The sequence below is a fragment of the Chelonoidis abingdonii genome, chromosome 11 (assembly GCF_003597395.2).
Source record: "Chelonoidis abingdonii isolate Lonesome George chromosome 11, CheloAbing_2.0, whole genome shotgun sequence".
NCBI classification, from domain to species: Eukaryota; Metazoa; Chordata; order Testudines; family Testudinidae; genus Chelonoidis; species Chelonoidis abingdonii.
In genome coordinates this window covers 49,632,946-49,654,843 of record NC_133779.1, presented here as the reverse complement: position 1 = coordinate 49,654,843, position 21,898 = coordinate 49,632,946, and the positions used below count along the sequence as shown (strand labels likewise).

Genomic DNA, 21,898 nt, shown 5'->3' with positions numbered 1-21,898 from the left:
AGAAACAAAAAGAATGTACCACTTCACTCTGCCCTAAAGGTAGAGTCCTGATTTAATGCAGATTTCTAGTGGGGTTCTGGGTTTGAGGTTTTGACAGTAAAGTTAAGATTTAGGTATGCCAGGTCATTGCAGCACACATGGGGTTTCACAATACAGGACCCCGCTTTGGGGTGATTCCTTCCGTGTAACTGTACATTGTGATAAGGGAGGAAGAAACATTGTACAGTGCTTGCATCCAGATGCATCCTTACTCTTTAATTGATTAAATTGATTCCCGATGGCATGTTGTGTTGTCTCGTGTTCAGGGACTTCCTCATAGGGTTGTGGTATGGGTGACACAAGTCCTATTTCAGAATTTAAAAATGTTTGAATATTTAAAAAAAGAATGAGCACTTTCAACTTGGTCAGCCTCCAAAGCTGTCTCAAATTGTAGGTCTTGTTCTCGTAGGCGTGTTTGTTATAGCTCACATTTATTTATTTAAAAAGTTGCATCTTCTGTCACATGTCATCTGAGGATCTCCAAGCACTTTGCAAACATTTAAGCTCCTGTTTAAAACGTTTTACGATGGGGGGGAGGCGGATATTGAGCCACAGAGGACAAACAGTGAATTCATAACAGAAATGGGATTACAGCCCTGAAGTCCTGGCTCCCAGCCCCATGGTCTATCCACTAGTCTGTGCTTCCTCCCACACAAGAAGATCACACAGTAAAGCTGGGGAAGGGGTGTATATGTTTTAAGTTTCATGTTCCTAATGTATTTCTTTGGAGAGAGTTTTCTGGATTTAGCTAAGATGTACAACACAGGGTTGCATTTAAGATCAATGTTAATACTTAACTTGTGCAGTGGCCCTTATGAAATCATAAACTACTACTTTCCAGTAAAATGTAACATTCTAACAAAGCAGCTGTTCATCCCACTTCCTTTTCTTTACGTTTTAAAGTATATATTTGATCATGTGAAAACTCTCAAGTTCTCAATCCTATAACTAGTGTACTGGGTGCAGGCACGAACAATTCCTTTGACACGGTGGTTCTTACTTGTGTTCTGGTAAGATGCTTGGTAAAATTTGATACTTCATTCATTATGCTCTGGAAGACACAAGTGACTTTAAGAATGTATATAATGTGCTTAACTTACAGTAAGTGAATAAACATACTTCATCAGTTGCAGTTTTATTCTTTTCCCTTTCTCTTTCCTTTGTCTTTGGGGCAGGGACCATGACTCTAGTCTCTGTAAACTGCTGTGCAAAATTATGGTTCCATATGTTTGTTGTTTTGATTGTAGCATGATAATTAGTATCAGAATTTTTTAATCTTACTTTGCTACATAAACAATTGCAAGGTACTACTTGTATCCACTATTATGGTAACAGTGGATACTGTACCATAAAAAGAACTGGAGTACTTGTGAAACCTTGGAGACTAACAAATATATTTGTTTTGTGTGTTACAGCCCACTTCATCAGATGCATAGGATGGAACGTATAGTAAGAAGATGTATACACAGAACATTAAAAGGTGGAAGTAGCCATACCAACTCTAAGAGGCTAATTGATTAAGATGAGCTATTATCAGCAGGAGAAAAAAAAACTTTTTTGTGGTGATGGCCCATTTCAGACAGTTGACAAGAGGTGTGAGGATACTTAACATGGGGAAATACATTCAATCTGGGTGCCACAAGTACTCCTGTTCTTTTTGCAGATGCAGACTAACACAGCTGCTGCTCTGAAACCAGTGAATAGGATGTGTGCTTAACACTGTAATTCTGTTGTGTAGCTTGATGGTTTGGAAAATAACTCCTTTTTTCAGAAAGTTTGGCTGGTACATGTCTCATAAATGATCAGAAAAGCAGATGTAACTCAGAAGGACACCGACAGATCAGCCTCGGTTTGTGTTTGGGGCTGTATTTGTATGTATGCTATACAATCCTTTCTGAAAACCTGGCTCTAAACATTAGCAAATGGAATATGAGCTTCATATACAACACACTGATTAAAAGGTTTGGTTTGAAGGTAGGATTGTCCTAAGGACAGCAAGTTACTAATACAAACTGTAACAGCTTTTTCCTCTCATGGACCCCAAAGGATGGGGTTTGTTTTGCTTTTTTAAACTTGTCTATAGCTCGATCTTCATTAAAAACTTTTGCTAGTATAATTTTGATTAAGGGTGTACTGTACTGGCAAAAGTCATAGTGTAGATGCAGTACGCTGTCAGAACCCTGTTTTTGATATTGGCATAACCCGTGTCGACGTTCTACATTAGGAGGGTTTGCCAGTACAGCTTTACTAATTTGTCTAGTGTAGATATTACCTGATTACAATATACTATGCTCCAGTTTTGTAGCGGTTCAGTCCTGTATGTAAAACTCAACTTGTAGTGCCCCTGGATGCTTAAAATACAAAAACAACATTTATAACTGTCTTTGCAACATGGTTAACTTTTGCTGGGGGCTGCAGAAGTGGATTGTTAACTTCTGTAATTGTCTTATGTGGTTAAGCTTTGCGTGAACAGTATGAAGATTTTTGTACACTTAAATACTTGACCTTATCAATATAGCTTTGTTCAACCCAGTTTGGCAGTCCTGTGCGCTTGTCTCTTGCACCGTCTACTGTATGAGTCCAGGGAGGAACCCTATGGCCAATACATAGTGAATGCAGTCTGCTTTCTGAATCTTACACCCCGTCTAGACTACGCGCCGTATTGGCGCGTTAAAATCGATTGCTCGGGGATCGATATATCGCGTCTGATCTGGACGGGATATATCGATCCCAGAGCGCGCTTAGATCGATTCCAGAACTCCACCAAAACAAACAGAGTTCCGGAATCGACATGGCGAGCCGCGCACATCGATCCCGCGCGGTGAAGACGGGTAAGTAAATCGATTTTAGATATTCGATTTCAGCTACGCTATTGTCGTAGCTGAAATTGCGTATCTAAAATCGATTTTCGCGCGTAGTATAGACGTGGCCTGATTCATAAAAATTATTTTTCACTACCTGTTCAGAGATTAGCAGCTACTAGGCCTGTCTGAGTTTTCCTGATAGGTTTGCCCAGCTCCTCACTTAAATGGCTCCATCAGGGTATGGTTACAGCTAAAGGTGAGGCCTCCTTTTCTGTGCATTTACATATCTGTTGTTTCAGTGCTTAGAAGAATAAGGCAATTAAACTTCATAGGATGAATATGGATGTTCTTAATGTGACTTAGTACTTTTGGCATTCTTTTTCTATATTTCTGCGGGTGTGGTGCCCAAGTAAGGAGTATTATTCATGTAAGATTGATTATTCATCAGAGCTATGTGTGGCTCATAGTGCACAGTGCAATCTTAATATTGTTTTCCCAATGCTTCTGTGTAATAACATTTTGAGCCACAGTTGAAGTTATGGCTGCTAACCCTATGTTTAAGTAGTGATCATTTGTTAAATATTGCGCACACAGAATTTGGGGTGAAGGGAAAGAAGGGGTAAAAAGCAAGAGAAACTTAAAGGTTACTCAGCTTTGAAGTTGCTAGCATTAGAGTTGTATCATACCATGATATTTAAGTTATAGGTTTTGTGCCTAGCTATTTCCCATATTAAAAAAAATCCTATATTGTGAGGTTAGGGAATGCACTAGTCAGTTAAAAAATTGGAATCATAGGCTCTAGAGATGGATTAGGACCCACTTAGTCTGCTTCCTGCCTCACTATCCCCTGGTATACATTTACTAATGTTAAGTACATCTACATTAAATGCCTCCATTCTATCTCACAACCTAGACCATCTTATGACATAGTCTTTCTGACATTTGACACACCCAAGCCCTATTAAAAGCAGGCTTCTGTAACTGGGCTGGGAACTGCACATACCCATCCCAATTTCAATGTACATATTTTTATTTTAAACAGCACAGGAAACATTTGAATGTACTTGAAGTTAGGATAGACTTCTTCTTTCATTGCTATTCAAGTAAAAACACCTTTAAAAATAAAAGGCTAAGTCAAATAAACAATTTTAAATTCTTTGGCAAATGAAATATATTTTTTGGGCTGAAATCGCAAAGATTCCCAATGAGGTGCTGGGTGTTGTATAAATAAGTCACCTGTGTGATCAGAGATGAGTGAACGGGAAATTGACAGCAAGTATTGTAAACAAACAGGTGTGCACATACTATGAGTTTCATAGTTATTTTAAGACAAAAATGCTTTCTTGGGCATTTTTAAGAGCCTGATCCTGCAACACTTACCTGCATGAACAATCTCTTTGACTTCCACGGGCTACTGGATTTGACCCAAAAATTGGATTGTCAGTGTACAGGCTCAGAATCCTTTACCATCCTTTTAAGAATGTTCTTTCTTGAAACCTAAACCTTGAGAAACCTTAAACGAAACAATGTGTGCACTCAGTCTTTTCATGAATAATTACATAAAGTTGGGCAAAAATAAATACTAAACCTTTATTCCCACCACCCCCTGTTCAGTCTGCTAGTGTTGTGCCAGAATCAAGATTGCCCAGTTTTCCGAAGGTCGACTTATTATAGACGCCGAATTATTAAAATTCTTAATTGTAATGCAAGAGGCTCTTGTCAGTCATGTTGAAAGTGCAGTTGCCAATTTAAGAATCTGTAATGTTTTGCTTTCATATTTGTGTACAACCGATATAGCATCTGGCACACTGATCTGATTCAGTGCCAAATGCAAACCTGGGAACGGTCTTTTAAAAACAAAGTTTGATGTACAGCTTTTTTTTTAATTTGACAAGTGGTACTGACAAGGCAAATGACTCCGGTATTGCAGGCTGTGGACATAAGGACTCTGTCATTGTTGGCAGAAAAGTTCTATAGTGTAACTCAATATAGTATTTTGCATAAACCTGTATGGGGGCTTGATCTCTCAAGAGGCCCATAAGAGACCACAGAACTATTCTGAATTTAGCATTATGTTTATACCAGATATACTTTGTTTCTGACCAATAAAAATGGCTTGGTTAAAAGTGTGTGTGTATAGGGGTGACTTTACCCACTGCTCAAATGCAGCTACTCTGGGGTGGTGTTTTAACAGCACACAACTTTGCATGGTGGTTTTCTCCAGTGGCATAGGAGTGTTCTTACCCAAGCACTGCACCTGTGCCTATGCAGCATTTTTCACACCCAAGCAGTGCAAGTTCAATGGAAGAATTCTTCTGTCAACCTAGCTACGCCTATTGGAGAGATGGATCGCCTTTGTGTAGCTAAGTAGACAGAAGAATTCTTCCATTGACCTTGCAGCATCTACATCAGGGGTGAGGTCAGTATAGCTCCGTGTCTCAGAAGTGTGGATTTTTCACACCCCTGAGAGATGTAGCTACACTGATGTAAGCTCCCAGTGTACAGCAGCCCTTACGCAGTTTGCTGATCTCTGCTTTGTGAGAGATCTGTCTTGAGCACAACACATGGTGATCAGCTACAAGCCGGTATTAGAGGACAGTGCTGAACTTCTAATGACTGACTAAAATATAATGCTCGCATCTAGGAAAAAAATCAACCATTTGAAATGTCACAAACTGATCTGATCTGCTAAAGAAAATCTTGATTTAACCATATGCTCCCAGAGATTAATCAGAGACTAGGCCTAATTCATTCACTTAGCATCGCTGCCATCCTGTCCCTCCCTTTTATTTAGTGCACTGCTATTTATTTAAAAAATGATGTACGACTCTGGAGTAACGGGTTTCCTCAACTGATATTGATGCCTGAATATCACTCTTGCAGTGTGACAGTATGTACAGAGTAGGACAAACCAAATTAAAAATCCAGTAACCAAAAATCCAATCATCTTCTATCCAAATACAAAGGAATGATCCATGAATCAGACTGAAACCCTCAGCATGTAGTTCTGTGATATATAATGATATGCCATGGCTGAAATAGCTACGCACACCACCGGATAAGTGCAGGAGGTACTAATAGCCTTTATTCTACTCTTTTCCTCATTCTTGTTGACCCTGTGGTTATTGTATCTTTTTAGAAGTATTTCATTTTTTCCCTTTCAATCCCAATAATTTTTTTAACTTCATTTTGAGGCAGAATTCTTTAAACCTAATACATGAATCATCATAGAATATCAGGGTTGGAAGGGACCTCAGGAGGTCATCTAGTCCAACCTCCTGAAAAAAATTTAGTATAGTGGGCAAGCCCCTAATACCTATCTCACAGAACTGGAAAGGACCCTGAAAGGTCATTGAGTCCAGCCCCCTGCCCTCACTAGCAGGACCAAGTACTGATTTTTGCACCAGGTCCCTAAGTGGCCCCCTCAAGGATTGAGCTCACAACCCTGGGTTTAGCAGGCCAATGCTCAAACCACTGAGCTATCCCTGGACAGAGGTCAATTCTTGAAAGTCCACTGGGATTTTAAAAGTTTTTAGTTAGAGGAGCAGAGAAAAGTAACTGAAACTGAACTGACACTTTGCACCTGGTCTTTGGAGGTGCAGAACTCTTATCAGGACTGGATTCCCCCACTGATTAGCCAGATTTAAATCTACAGTTGTTTAAGTTAGTCAAATATTCAGGTCTCAGCCTGATACAATCAAGTAATAAACTGCTTAAACAGGATGTGATAAAAGTTGAGAAGACCCTCTGTAAAGGTGATTTGCTAATATAATTCAGTGTCAGCTGTAATAAGTTCAAGCTTGCATGTGTGTGCCTTTAAAAATATTCTTTGTTTCGTATTTTGCAGTAGAAGTTGAATATTGAATAAAACCAATTCTTGTGTGTACTAAGATAACAGGACTTCTGTTTTCTCAACTATTTTCTTGAGTTTAAGCTACTTTTGAAAAATGAATCGTGGAACGTTATCCAGAGGTTTGACCAAGGTACTGAAATTGAGGTTTGTTCTTGGCTGTACTTCACGCTGTCACTGTGTGACTGTTCCCTGGTGTTCTCAGTTTCTCATCTTAAAATAAGACAGCAAATACTTACCAACATGTCTTAATGGTGAAGTTAATTAGCCTTTTTATAGCTTAGCTAATGTCTGTAAAATGCTAAGTAGCCATCATGATATCACTGTGAGGTGGGTATTTTGGTTCTATTAGGATAACTAACGGATGTCTGCAAAGCACATGGAGATCTGTGTAGGCAAAGCTAAATCTATAATCTATTTTTTTAATATATATTTTTATTTTATGGGGTCACCCATGTTGCATCATAGTTAAGGTTGTGTCATGCTCCCACATTAAGGACAGATGTTTGATTGCTATAAACGCCATGTGCATTCTCTGATTGGTTTGAGAATTGGTATGCCTCTCTGGGGCCTGGAATAGGGTTAGTGGAGCGAGTTTGGTGAACATTTGGTCCAGAAGTTTCTCAAGATAAAGCTACACCTAAAAAGCATCTGGCTTTTAGAATTTTCAGTTCTTTTAACATTTCTTGGGGCAGAGCTAGGAAAAACAGTTAATCTTTGACCGTCATAAAACTCATATTGCTGGACTGCCCCTGGGTTCAGCTATTCAGTGGAATGAAGGACTCATTCAGAAATGTGTCAAGATATTGCTGTATAAGAGCCTGAGCACCTTAGCTTAATAGTGTCAGCTGTAAGTGCAATTTTGATGAGGGTCAGCAACCTATAAGAGTACCGACGATGCCATCTGACTGTCTGAGCCTCCCCTTGGGAGAATTTGGTGGGTGGTACTGTCTGGGATATGAAGCCTGGTACCGTGACATGAGGCTATGCTGCCATACTGAAAATGAGATGAGAGATGTACCCAAGAGTCCTTGACAGGATGAAACTGTGCCAGGAGGGGTTCGCTGAACTCTGCAGCACTAGGTAGCACAGTCTGAGTCTGTGCAGGGAGGTAAGAACAGGGCTGTTTGGTGCCTGACACAGGCATGCCATGCTGAGATTGGGCTGGAGAGCTGAGAACAGGCATGCTCAGTGCATGCCACAGGCATGCAGTATTGAGGGGAGATGAGACTGTTGGGCTTGTCTACCTGCACTGCAGTTCAGACCAGGAGTTCTCGACCTTTCTGAGGCCCCTGCAACATGCTATAAAAACTCCCTGGCCCTTGTGTGCCACAACAACTGTTTTTTTGTTTGTTTGTTTTTAGCATATAAAAGCCGGGACCAGCATTAGGGGGTAGCAAACAGGGCCATTACCTGGGGCCCCACAAAGCTAAGTTACTCAGGCTTCAGCCCCATGTGGTGGGGCTTTGGCTTTCTACCCTGGGTCCCAGCAAGTCTAATGCAAGCCCTGCTTGGCAGAGATCTTGACACCTGCTTGTGGCCACCCAGGGGGCCCCAGGCTCCTGGTTGAGAACCACTGGTTTAGACTACAGGGGTGCAGGTTGTAGTGTGCCAGAATGTTGTGCTCTCCCTGCAAAACATGGACTATGTTAATGCAAACTAGGTACCTTTAGTTTGCAGCAGCATCCACAAAGGGCTGTTGGAGTGCAACATTTTGGTGTACTCTGTATTCACACTCCTGAAGTCCGCAACAGGGTAGCGTATAGATACAGTGGCTAAGTGGATGCTACAGGCACATACCTCTGAATTCAGAAGGGGATGGAGAACTCCCATTGAGATAAATGGTACAATTTATATGGCTTAGAGCTGTTTCAGGCTATGTACATCTCCATGTTGCGCTTCCATTCTGCTGAGTTCATCCCATTGAGTTGTTTCAGCCCCTTCACACCTCTGAATTTATTTAGGGGTGTGGGGGAACATGTTAAATGTATGTTTTGGGGTTTTCAGAGGTTTACGGTAAAGTTGAGTTATCTTTCGCCATCTGGAAGGGCAGAAGGCAGTGCTGAGCCACCTTTTGCTTCATGTCTGATTATGAGCAAGCAAAGTTATGAAATGGCATAAAAAGCTATCCCTCCTGTGATGGAACCAGACTTCAGTAAACTTAACAGCAGCTTTGGATAATAGAGACCAAACTGGGGTTGAATTGACTTACTGCCTGCTTGTAGTGAATAGGAAGAGTGATAAAATTAAGTCCATAATTTAGTTCTATCTTTTAAAAAAAATTGTTAGTGAAATCATAGAGATTTCATAGACATATCCTGAGATACTTCATCCTCTCAATAAGCTTCCCTGAAGAACTTGCCAGTTGAACTTACTGCAATGAGCTGTCATGTTAATGTGCTTATAATAGGTGTCCATGTGGTAGGCAGTCAAGATAAAGAGGCTGATGGTAAAAATACAGTAGCTTACAAATTAATTTTCGTTGTAGTGTGCTATTGAAGCTTGAGGTACTGACAGGAGCTGAATACTTCGTTTTGTATACACTTTTCATCTGCAGAGATGTAAAGAGTCACCTATATATTCATCCTAACATTTAGAAACAAATTTAGAAACAAATTTAGAAACAAATTTAGAAACAAATCAGCAATGGTGCTAATAATTAGTTCTTCAGACTGCTTAAAACAAAATGAGATTTTGTAAGCAGCATTGTTGTAATCTTGTCAAGATGAGCAGTGCTCCTCTAAATTTTATTTATTTATATATATTACCAGAAAAAGGTAATTAAAAAAAAAAATCAAAATTATGTGAACTAGCAGCATTTGACATTCTCTTACAAGTTCCTTCAATATTTAGCAAAGTTCTGTAGCTGATTTGATGTCTTTATAGTGTCCTAATTTGTTTGGTGTGTCTGAAAATTAGGTTTAAGTTTAATTTAAAGTGGATCCTTCTGTTTCCTGCTATTTGGTGTTTGTCTTCTATAGACTTGGAAGTTTTTGCCAGTGTTTGTCTCAAAGAGAGGTTTTCTTAATCAAGAAGCACTAGACATTTTATCAGCCTGACTCTACACAGATCACTCCTCATGTTTTGCATGCATATTTCAGAGTCTGCATCATAGCAGAAGAGGCGTTGAACTTTGTGAATTCCTAACAGTCTTGGACATTGTGGTTTTAAAATGACTAGTCCTGCTCCATTCGAGGAAAATATTGACATCATTCTCAATAGTCTAAAATAAGACTGGGATGTTGTTTACGTCTCTAAGTCTCCAGTTGTTGAGATGCTAGTGGCATTGCTACTGCCACAACTGTGGGAGGTTTGTTTTTGCTTGGTTTTTTTTTTTTTTACTAAACAGCTTTTCTTTTGACTCTGAGGATTGCCTTTTTATCAAACTTCATTGCATTAAATCTTTTATTCATGGTTTTCCTCTTTTTGATTTTGAAGGCTGGAATTTAATACCCCTCTACCCCGATATAACGCTGTCCTCGGGAACCAGAAAATCTTACTGCGTTATAGATGAAACCGCATTACATCGAACTTGCTTTGATCCCCCAGAGCGCTGCTTTACTGCGTTATATCTGAATTTGTGTTATATCGGGAGGTGTACATACGACCTGGTATGTTAGACTTGGAAGGACTCATTGTATTTTGAAATTAGGCAACATTTTAGGAAAATATGTATGAAAGCTGTATTGAGGAAATGCTTGATAACTTAGAGTATCTTACAAGGGTAAAATGTTCTGTGCCCTGAAGATCTGGTAATCTAAGTAGATAAAGCAGAAGAGCACAGGACAGCAGTTGAAAAAAGATATTGTGATGGACTTATTGATTATGGGGGATTGCTAGGAGAGATTTGAAGGAGGGGGAAGATACTGTATTTGGGGACAAAGAGACTGCTCCAGAGGCTGCCTGAAATAGAATAGAAGAAGACAAAAACAGTAAAACGAGAGGATTAGAGTGAACATATATGGAACTTTTATATGAATTTTGTAATTGCAAGATGTACTTGCCAGTGCCAGGTTCCAAAACTGAATTTTAGTGAGATTTGTTTTGCCAAATTCTTGTGTTGTACACAGTAGGATTTGAGTCTGTAATATCATAAATTGAAGCAAGACTTAAATGTTGGAGAGGAAATGTCCAGACAAATAAACTATTACTGTTTTGAAGTGTTTGACCAAGAGGAAGTAGGGTTTAAAGTTGCTTCGATGAATGTATTATTCTGGTGGGAGGGCACTTCCTGCTAAGTGGTTATAGTGGGCTCTATGGTTCTCCGCTATGGCCTTTTGTCAAACCAGTCAATTTACCATGAAATGTCTGATCTAGTGGGGTGGTTATTGTTGGCATAAACCATGGATAATAGCGAAAATGTCAAGAAAATAAAGTTGCTCAAAAGTTGCAAGCTGTGAAGGTATGATGTTCTCAATAGTAACCAACCAGTAACCATTACTATGCTCTCTGTATTCCATTAGAGCAGGGGTAGGCAACCTATGGCACACGTGCCGAAGGTGGCACACAAGCTGACTTTCAGTGGTGCGCTCGCTGCCTGGGTGCTGGCCACTGGTCCGGGGGCTCTGCATTTTAATGTAATTTTAAATGAAGTTTCTTAAACATTTTAAAAGCCTTATTTATTTTACATACAACAATAGTTTAGTTATATATTATAGACTTATAGACCTTCTAAAGACATTCAAATGTATTACTGGCACACAAAACCTTAAATTAGAGTGAATAAATGAAGACTTGGCACAGCACTTCTGAAAGGTTGCCGACCTCTGCGTTACAGTTATAATTTACTGCATTTTCAGTGCACTGGTGACGAACTATTTTTCCTGTTTTCATTACATAAGTTTATACTTCAGTTGTTTTTAATGTGCCAAACACAGAAATGTGTGAGACTGAGTTCACAGAACATAGATCTCAGTGTTGTGCCATTGACAAACAATAGGTCAACTGGAGTGCACATGAGAACAGTGACAAAAGTAGGATGGCAGCATGGGCGCTAGCCCTTGTACTTTAATACAGTTGTGACCGGATCCCGTGTGGAGAACAAGGGCTGGATTATAGTAGAGTAAGGTTTGCTTAAAGTACATTGCTCAAGACCTTAAAAAAAAAAAAAAATTCACTCCCTGTTCAATATACTTTGTGCCAATCTGAGCACCAGTGTAGACATTGCTAGGTTGATGGAAGAATTCTCCTGTCAACCTAGTTACAGCCTCTTGCAGGATTTACTGTAGTGACAGAAGAAGCCACTTCATCGCTGCTGTCAGTGTCCATGCTCCAGCAGTGCAGCTGCAGCGTTTCTAGAGCAGATGTACCCCAAGACTGGAAGGGGAGCAGAGCAAATTTGCGGGGAATTGCATTAGAAGGAAAGAACCAGGCTAGTAACAGCTGAAAATGAGGATAGAGACTAGAGGACCAAAGCAGAGGAGACTATTATAGTCCATAATGTTTATGAACTGAAGGCCCAATGGTCCATTTAATTTAATTGCTAGAATGATCTCTGCAAGTTGCTTGTCTGAATGCAAAGCACTTCCTTAAATTGACTACAAACGAAAGGCTGATTGAGGCGGAGCTGGCTAGGAAGGAATGGATATAACTATAGAAATATTAACTTGTGTAGATTGTAATGTCATGTATGCTAAGATCTCCCAAAACCAGTTTACCATGTCTTTTCATTGAGAAATAGAGTTTACAGCTCTTACAAATCTGAAGGTCTGATTGTGGTATTTGTGACAGTTGCACCTTAAGTGCTAGAAACTGTACAGACTTACTGGAAGACGATTCCTGCCACAAAATATATATTTTCTAAAATAATGTCGGAAAACCGTATCTGAGGATAAGCAGTCTGGAAAGCTTATATTTATTGTGACATTCAAACCATAAGAAGTATTTTCATACTGACTTCCTGATGCAGCTCTTTACTTCTCGGGTGATCTGACTACTGAAGTCATTATTCCGTGCACATTTCCAGATGGAAGGTAAACACTTCTGTGAGGTCCAGTTTAGAATTAAATTCTCCAACCTCTGTGTATAGAGCTCCCTCTCTAGGGGAAAATCAATGATACACCATTCTTATATCTGCATCCAACGAAGTGGGTATTCACCCACGAAAGCTCATGCTCCAATTCGTCTGTTAGTCTATAAGGTGCCACGGGACACTCTTTGTTGCTTTTTACAGATCCAGACTAACATGGCTACCTCTCTGATGCATTCTTACACAGTAGCTTCCAAATGAGGATCTCAAAGCACTGTAAATATTAATGAATTAAGTATCCCAAGTACTTCGTGAAGTAGTTGCCACTCCTGTTTTTAGATGGACTGGCCAACTTGAAACATGAAAATATCTGGCACTACTACCAAGTCTGAGCCAAGAAACCCACAGGTATCTAACCTCTGGGTGGAATAGATCTGATTTGTAATGTTTGATGGCTCTGGTCCCAGAAATCTATTTACAAAGCAGGTGCTCCCAGGGGGCATTGTGTTTGACAGTTTTGATTATTTTATCTGAGTGTTCATCCTGGATTCTTTGGGCAAAGGGTTTAATATCAGTACCAAACAGGAGTGCAAAGAATTGTTGGGAGGGAACCGCCTGGTCTTTTCACAGCAAGAAAGGTTATTATAAGGAATTCTCACCTGGTGCATATACTTGATGCTCATTTTGAAATCCCGTGAAATACTTCTTTAATATAGCTAGTGTAATCAGTTATGAAGCTTCACTGATTCTGGTGTCTTTGTAAACCAAATATAGGTCTCCTCTATGTTTAAAAGTTGGGTTGATATAGCTACAGGACTCAGTGTTGTGAAAAATTCACACCCCAGAGCTCTGTCACCCTGACTGCAGGTGTAGACTCAGCTAGGTCAGTGAAAGAATTCTGCTGCTGCTGCTTGGAGTGGTGAATTACCTACAGTAATGGGGAAAAAACACTTCCGTCGCTGGAGAAAGCATCTACGTTATGGTGCTACAGCAGCTGCGGTGTCATTGCTGTCCGTAATACAGACATGGGCTTAAAGCTTCCAAGGCTAAACCTTTATGTTAGTGGGAATCATTTCAAAGTGTTTCAAAATAACAAACATCCTGATTTGGGGAAAAAATGTGTTAAAAATGTGCCTTTTAGGGCTGTCTGAAAATGTATTTGGAAAGCCAGCATGCTTCCCTTAATGTTTAAATTGCTTACTCCTGGAAAGCTCAACAGTGAAATTAAATGAGTAGAGAGAAACATATTCAAGGGAAGCATCAATGGGATATTTTCAGATCTCCCAAAAGAATATAGAACTTGGCAAATATTCACAAGAAAAAATTCTGTAGAAAAAACCTGCCCAAATCATTGGGATGCTTGTTTCTGCCAAAGTGTATTTTATCAGTTAGGAATCTTACCACAGGCCTTTAGGACAGTGAATGCATTGGACCCCCCTGAAGGAGAATTTGAGAACTGCATTTTCAAATTATTTTCATTTTACACAGAAACGGAAACACGTTTTTTTCGCACGCAGCACTATAGTTTACATAATTTATAAATATATAACATCCTCAAAAGACTTAAAATGTAAGTAGCCAAATAGAAACATATTTTTTCTCAACTATTAAATATGTTGAGTATTTGTAGAATTCAAAAGGATAACATATAGCAATTGACAGGTTTCAGAGTAACAGCCTTGTTAGTCTGTATCCACAAAAAGAACAGGAGTACTTGTGGCACCTTAGAGACTAACACTTCTTTTTCAGCATAAGCTTTCGTGGGCTACAGCTCAATTCTTCAGATGCATCAACTGAATGTTTTTTATACAGTAAGCTTGCAAATCAGAAATTGTAAATGTGATGGAATTATAACCTGTTTTAATATCGAAGAAACTAAAAGAAAAAGCTAGTCAGAAACCCAGTATGCTTTAATCCCTGTGTGTGTAAAACAGACTAAATAAAGCAAACTAAAACATTGGAAGAATAAATAAAAAATGCCTTTGTAACTTATGATTGCATATCTCATTGACTTCCAGTGGGACCCTGTTTCTAAGTGAGTTAAGTGCTTTTTAAATTTCACCCTAATTTTTTTACACAGCTTGTTTTCTTACATTTCTTAAATTTTTCTGTAGTTACATGCTTGGGTCATAGCATCCAGGGAAACAAATTATGCCTTGGGTACTAAATACCATTGATTTGATTCTCAGTTACGCTAAGGCCCCATTACACACTTCTGGTCTTGTTAAAGTGGTGTAAATCTACACAGAGTTACACTGGTATAACCTAGAGTGTGAATTTAAAACTAGTATAACTAAACTGATGTAAATGCCTGTGTGGACGCTTTTATAAGCTAGAGCAGGTATCGACAACCTTTGGCATGCAGCCCATCAGGGAAATCTGCTGGTGGGCCGGGATGGTTTGTTTACCGGCAGTGTCCGCAGGTTTGGCCGATCGCAGCTCCCACTGGCTGCCATTTGCCGTTCCAGGCCAGTGGGGGCGGCAGGAAGCGGCGGCCAGCACATCCCTCAGCCCATGCCGCTTCCCACAGACGCCATTGTCCTGGAACGGTGAACCACGGTCTGTGGGAGCTGCGGTTGGCCGAACCTGCAGACGCTGCAGGTAAGCAAACCGGCCCGGCCTGCCCGTGGATTTCCCTGACGGGCCGCATGCCAAAGGTTGCCGATCCCTCAGATAGAGTAAGACCATGTTTACACTGCCACTTATGTTGGCAAAACTTAACGTAGCTCAGGGAGTGTGGAAAAAACATGTCCCGAGTGACACAAGTTTTGCAGGCATAAGTGGTAGTATGCACAATGCTATGTTGGTGGGAGAGCTTCTCCCGTCAACGTAGCTACTGCTGCTCGTGGAGTGCTTTTATTAGACTACGGGAGAGCTGTCTCCCATTGGCATAGAGCAGCTACACGAGCGATTTTACAGCAGTGCCACTGTGAACCCAGTGTAGACATGCCCGAAGACTGGTTTTCTTTAGCTTTGCTCAAGCTGGTTGGGAACACATTTAAGTTAAACCAAACAAACTACTCTTTTTTTACCCAGTTTTTGTACTGGTACAAATATTTTGCATAGGGATGTGAATTTTTTTTTTTTTTTTTTACCAAAATAGTTATATCGGCTCATCTAGTGTGGAAGCAATTAGACTGATTTAGCTTTATTCCTTTTCCTGTACAGGGAAAGCTATACTGATAGAAGGCACTGCATCCATCTGGGGAGTGAAGGGGAGGTTATACTGCTTTAACCGTACAAGTGTAGTTAATAATACCATTTATGCATACAGACGAGCTTTTATACTGAAATGATTGTCCGCACAGGACTTTGCATTGGTTTACTTAAACCAATTTAATTAAACTAATGCAGGTTTGTATACAGATAAGTGTTGTGATGAATTCTCGATCACTGGAATCTTTTAAATCAAGGTTGGATATTTTTTTAAGAAAAAGATATCGTTTGAACAGGGATTATTTCAGGGATGTTTGACCTCCTGTATAACACAGGCTGTAGGACTAGAATAAATGACCCCAGTGGTTTCTTCTGACCTTAGAATCTGTCTCTATATGTATAATTACTCTGAGGCTTGGTCTAAACTCAAAAATATATCTGCATAGGTATGTTGGTGAGGGGTATGGAAGAAAAATACTGATGTAGCTCTGCAACAAAAGCCTCAGCAGACACAGCTATGGTGATGAAAGAGAGCTTCCGTTGACATAGCTAACTTCATTTGGAAATGCGGTGTTCCTGTGCTGCCAGAAACTCCTGTTGGTGTAGGCTGCATCTATGCTATGGGGTTGTGCCAACACATGGCCTCATAGACTCCTTAGTGTAGACATACCCTCACTTTAAGGTCCATTTACCCTGCCAGAGTAATGTAAAGAAGCCATGAAGTAAATACTTTTGCCTTTAGGCGCAAGCTGCTAGAGAACTTGATGTGTCAACTGGAGAAGGAAAATAGGTTCTGTAAGGAACTTTGAGGGAGGATGTTTATGTTCAGCTGCTGCATTTAGTGTTGTTTTTGAAGACATGCTCCTATTACTGGCGGCAGAAACAGTCTCTTAATATTTACTGAGTTCCCTTCACTTATATGGCAGCACCTTTTAGTCATCTTTCTGAAGTACTGAATGTGTTTGTCTGGAGATCAAGGAAGCTGTATTCATCACTTCACCAGTACTATTTGTTTGTGTCCATAAGAGGCTTTTTTTGTTTTTGCCTATCCTGCATATGACAGGAAGAAAAAACAAAGCCTTACTTATTTTTATTATTCCTATTCCAATGCAAGCTTATCCTTCTGGCCATTCAGAAACTAACAAAAGCTTGGAGGTTTTTTTTTGTTTTTTTGTTTTTTTTTTAAATGGTCTTGGCTGATGTAGCTCAGAATGCTAAAGAGGGCTGATGCTGTGTTTCCTGTGCTTTATTCTCAACTCTGTTACTGCATCTGAAATTTTCACTGCATTGGAAATCTTGACAAGGATGAATTCTGGAGTTGATTAACCTTGAAAGATCTTTAAGTGCTCTGTGTGTGGCACTTCCATTGGTACTGTTGATACAAGAAATAAATGCATCTGAGCATTGCTGCATTGATACAGTCCGGCACAGCTGTTTCATTGTGAAAGGCACTTCGGTCCCGTCCACAATACAAAAAGCTACTGTGTTGGAGGACCTAGTTACAGCACAGCTTGGAGTTGTGGTTTAGGCCCTTGTCTAAATGCAACTTGTGCACTGGCTTAATTAAAGGTGTGATTTTTTTTTTTTTAAATCCATTCAATTAAATTGGTTCAAAAGGCTCTGTGGACTTTCCTAATAGGATTTAAACCTGGTTTATGTGGGTTTAGCTCTTATTAATAAATGTATAGGTGCAAGCTGAACAGATTTAACCAGTTTTAGATCAGTATGTGTCCACATAAAGGTTTGCCCTAGTGTCACTGAATCAATTTTCAATCTAATTTTAAACTGTTGCGGTTTGTCTGTATGCCAGTCCCTAAGTGAGGTTGATCTGTATAGTAAGTAGGTGTGCGGTGTAGTAGTAACTAGGTACCCCAAGAGGTCTGCTTTCTCTAGCATAAGTAGAATAAACGAAGTATCCATTGTAAAAGGCAAGGAAAGACAAGAAATTGGTGGTGTCCAATAATGGCTTATTAAGAGTAACAACTTTTTTAGTGTAAAAAATGAGGAGTGCTTGTGGCAACTTAGAGACCAGCAAATTTATTTGGGCATATTTTTTATGTATAATTGAAGATATACCCATCTCCTAGAACTGGAGGGGAAGGGACCTTGAAAGGTCATTGAGTCCAGCCCCCTGCCTTCACTAGCAGGACCAAGTACTGATTTTTGCCCCAGATCCCTAAGTGGCCCCCCAAGGATTGAACTCACAACTCTGGGTTTAGCAGGACAATGCTCAAACCACTGAGCTATCCCTCCCCCCCAGTTTTCCACTGCATGCATCTGATGAAATGGGTTTTTTAGCCCACTAAAGCTTATGCCCAAATAAATTTGTTAGTCTCTAATGTACCACGAGGGTACCACAAGCACTCCTTGTTCTTTTGGCTGATACAGACTAACACGGCCATCACTCTGAAACCTTTTTTCAGATGTGAATGTGTTGGCTGTAGGAAAGCCTTCAACAGTTCCGTTTAATCTGAGTGTGTGGGTAAATGTTGTGACTTGTCAGTAATTCCTCCTCTTATATTTTGTGTGTGTTAAAGGTGGTAGCACTATCTCTCAATGAGTGAATGAGACTGAGGGTATGGCTGCACAGTGCGGGAGCACTCCCGCGGCAGCACTTTGAAGTGCGAGTGTGGTCGCGCCACCAGCGCTGGGAGAGAGCTCTCCCAGCGCTGCATGTACTCCACCTCCCCTGGGGATTAATTTACAGTGCTGGGAGCTGTGCTCCCAGCGCTGGGGCACTGTTTACACTGGCGCTTTGCAACGCTGTAACTTGCTGTGCTCAGGGGGGTGTTTTTTCACACCCCTGAGCAAGAAAGTTGCAGCGTTGGCTACACTGGCGCTTTACAAGCCCTGATACTGATCTCTGCGTGCAGTGTTGTAACGATGTTAGTCCCAGGATATTTAAGAGATAATGTGGGTAAGGAAATATCTTTTATTGTATAAAATTCTGTTGGTGTGAGAGAGAGACTTTAGAGTTTACACAGTGCTGGAAACAATCACTTAGGAATTAGTGAGGAACTTGAGGTGATAGAGGCTAACCTCTGTTGTGACTGTCTGGTTTAACTTCAGTGTAGGCTCACTTTAAACATAAGTGATGGTATCCCATCTCACTCAAGGCAAATTTGGGCTCCGAAAGTGAATTATGATGATGATTAGGGTGTAGTCAAATCTGAAGCCAATAATAAAACAAGTCCCAGATACTGGTTTATCTGAAGCTTTTCTGATCCTGTTTACAGTGTTAGACATATGAGTCTAACAGAGAAACACTGATGGGGGTGGAGGGGAGAGATTGGGTCATTTATTTTCAAAAGGTGGGCCTTGTAAAACATTTTGGTTTTTACAAAACACATCATGGAAAATAACTTAATCTTGAATTTAAAAACAGACAACAATAGTGAGATGTTTATTTGCGTTTAACCCACTTCACTGTTTTGGTTGTGGTCAGTACTTCAGCAATGTGCTAATGTGTCTTGAAAGTGAAACTGACTGAATTAACTTTTATTATGCAGGATGAATGCAGTTGCAAAGTAAAACTGAATACATAGTGAAAAGTACATTTAAAATAAAAAAGGACACTTAGACTTTCTGTTTAAAACCTGTTTTTTTAAAAACAAAATCTTAACATTATGCTGACCCATTCCCATGTGGTTTTCCAGTGAAAAGTGTATTAGATAAACTGGATTTTGAAGGGAAGAGATTAAAACAAAATGTTTCCTGTGAAGCATCTTTGATTCTGTGGATGAGCTTCCAGGGAGCACAGAAAGGATTTAGCATCCACTAGTGCATCCTGCAAGCATTGTAAATGTTGTGTATTAAAACCAGTCCTAACACTTTTTTTTGCATTAGTGTTTGTTGCTTTTACAACAAGCAGGAAACCCTACTGATGGGTTACATTCCTCAGTTGAGCTAATCTTATTTATAATCTGCTTTAGACAATGTGTAGATGAGGAGGTGGTAGTTCTTCTGTTTTAAGACACTGTCTGGGAATTGGGAGATCCTAGATCTGCCACAAGCTTTGCTTGTCACCTTGAATCAACCACCAAATCTCTGTGCTTTGGTTGTCTGTTAAATTGGGGGCTGGGAAAGAAGGAGGTGGGGTAGTTCATCCTCGACACCTCCTGTGAGGCAGAGAATATATTTACACTTGTGAAGCAATCAGATAATTTTGCAGTTAAAGAAATAAGATCAATGATTGGAAGTTGAAGCTAGTCAAATTCAAATCAGAGTGTGCATTTCTAATTGTAAGGGTAGTTAACTGTTGAAACAATTAACTAAGTGATATGGTAGGTTCTCCATCACTTGACATCTTTAAGAAAGACATCCAGGCTTGATTTAGTGATGTGCTGTAGTTCAGCTACCAGTCATTGGACTGGATGTAGGAATTACTGGGTGAAATTCAATGGCCTGTGCTAAACAAGATGTCAGACTAGTTGACTACAGCAGTCCCTTCTGACTTTAATCTCTGTATAAGCTATTGCTTTTATGGCCAGCATGTGTGCTTGTGCTTCAGCTCTTTGAGGTATTTGTTGTAAAAATACTGGGCATTGGCGTGGTGAGTAGAAAGCACACTCTTCTCCTAAACAGAGTTTCGAGGTCTTGGTCTAGTTTTGTCTGGATTATGAGATAGTGACCTCTAGTCTGCATGGTGCAGCTCCAGCTTTCCCTCCCTGTAGCCATAGTGATGGTGAAACTGCAAGTAGATGTGTTACATAAAAACCCAAAACCCAAAAACTAATGAAGGTGTGGATGTTACTTCATTTAAACCCTGGCAATTTGTCAGCTTAAAGTTCATTACTGTGTCTTCGGAACTGAAGTCTTCTGTCTGCTTCACTTCTGAGATATTGACGTTCGTTTGCATGAGGGAGTTTTCTAAGCAACTATAAATGCTCTGGGTGAATGGGTGTAGGCTGTTTTTGCTGCTTTTTTTCTACATTTCAAAGGTCAGTGCTTTGCTATGTAACTTTTTTTTAAAAAAATTGCTGAAACCATCAAAAGGAAATATGAGATTATCTTTGGTTCCAGCAATACACAAGCTCTCATCTAAAAGCTGTGTAAACACGGAATATAGCATCTGTCAGAGGTTAGGGTGGCATGTAAAGGATATGAGAGTGTGACCCAGAGCTAGAATGTAGTTACGTTTCTATCCCTGATTACCATAACCATAGCAAGGATCCCCACATATTGCTAGGAAAAAAATTGCTTTATACTTGCATATGCTAATATTTTTTATAGCCTACAAATGAGGACAGTCCAGAAATTGCACAAGTGGTGATAAATATTGTGGTTTTTCCATGTGTGAAGTTAATCCATGTGTAATTAGCAAACACACAATTACATTAAGATAACAAAAAAGACAGAAAATTCAAAGTTAATGCTTGCTTGTTTGCTTACTTTAGTTAGAGTTTGAGATCTTCATGCCATTTTGCAGTTTTCTTATCTGTCATAGGCCTAGAAACTTTTGACATTTGGTAGGGTAAATGGGTTAGTCTGTCTTGGTAGAGAAATATCTTATCTTAATCTTACACGCACTTTTCTCCTGCTCTGATTTGTATGCCAAGTTTTAGTTTAGAATGAAATTTTCAAACTGTTTATATTCCCCGAAAATAGAGGTTTGAAACTAGCCCCTTAGCTACAGTGCTGCTTAATTTCCAGGATATTGGCTTGGTCCAAACTTCTGTGGATGCATACTTTGATTTTTACCTAGAGGAACGTAGCAAATCTGGATTTGTATGTATAAGTAGGAGCACATACCTTACATGTGATTTTTCAAATCTTTGGAACTGCTTACGTTTAAATTACATAAATCTTGCGTCTGGACTTTAGTTTTTAAGACTGGCCTGTTTGTTTGATTCATAGGAAGAGATTTAGCCATTGGAAGGATCTTTTTTGGTATACTTCTTTCCAGAGGCCTTTCACTGAGGAGGGTAGTGACTATAGGCAGAAAGAGGTCTTGCACGGAAAATTGCAAAGGCTGCTAAGCTGATTCATATTTCCACCAAGCCTGAAGTACATCATCGTTGTCTTTACAGGGTGGACTTGGAGGGTTTTGTAACTGAAAAATGTGAATGGAAAGTTTTGCAA

At 39.8% G+C, this 21,898-nt stretch overlaps 1 protein-coding gene across 1 annotated transcript in view; it reads left to right on the top strand.

The window, feature by feature from the left end:
- The window catches only part of OTUD7B (OTU deubiquitinase 7B), a 71,964-nt gene that overhangs the window by 8,384 nt on the left and 41,682 nt on the right, over positions 1-21,898 (top strand). The window lies entirely within an intron of this gene.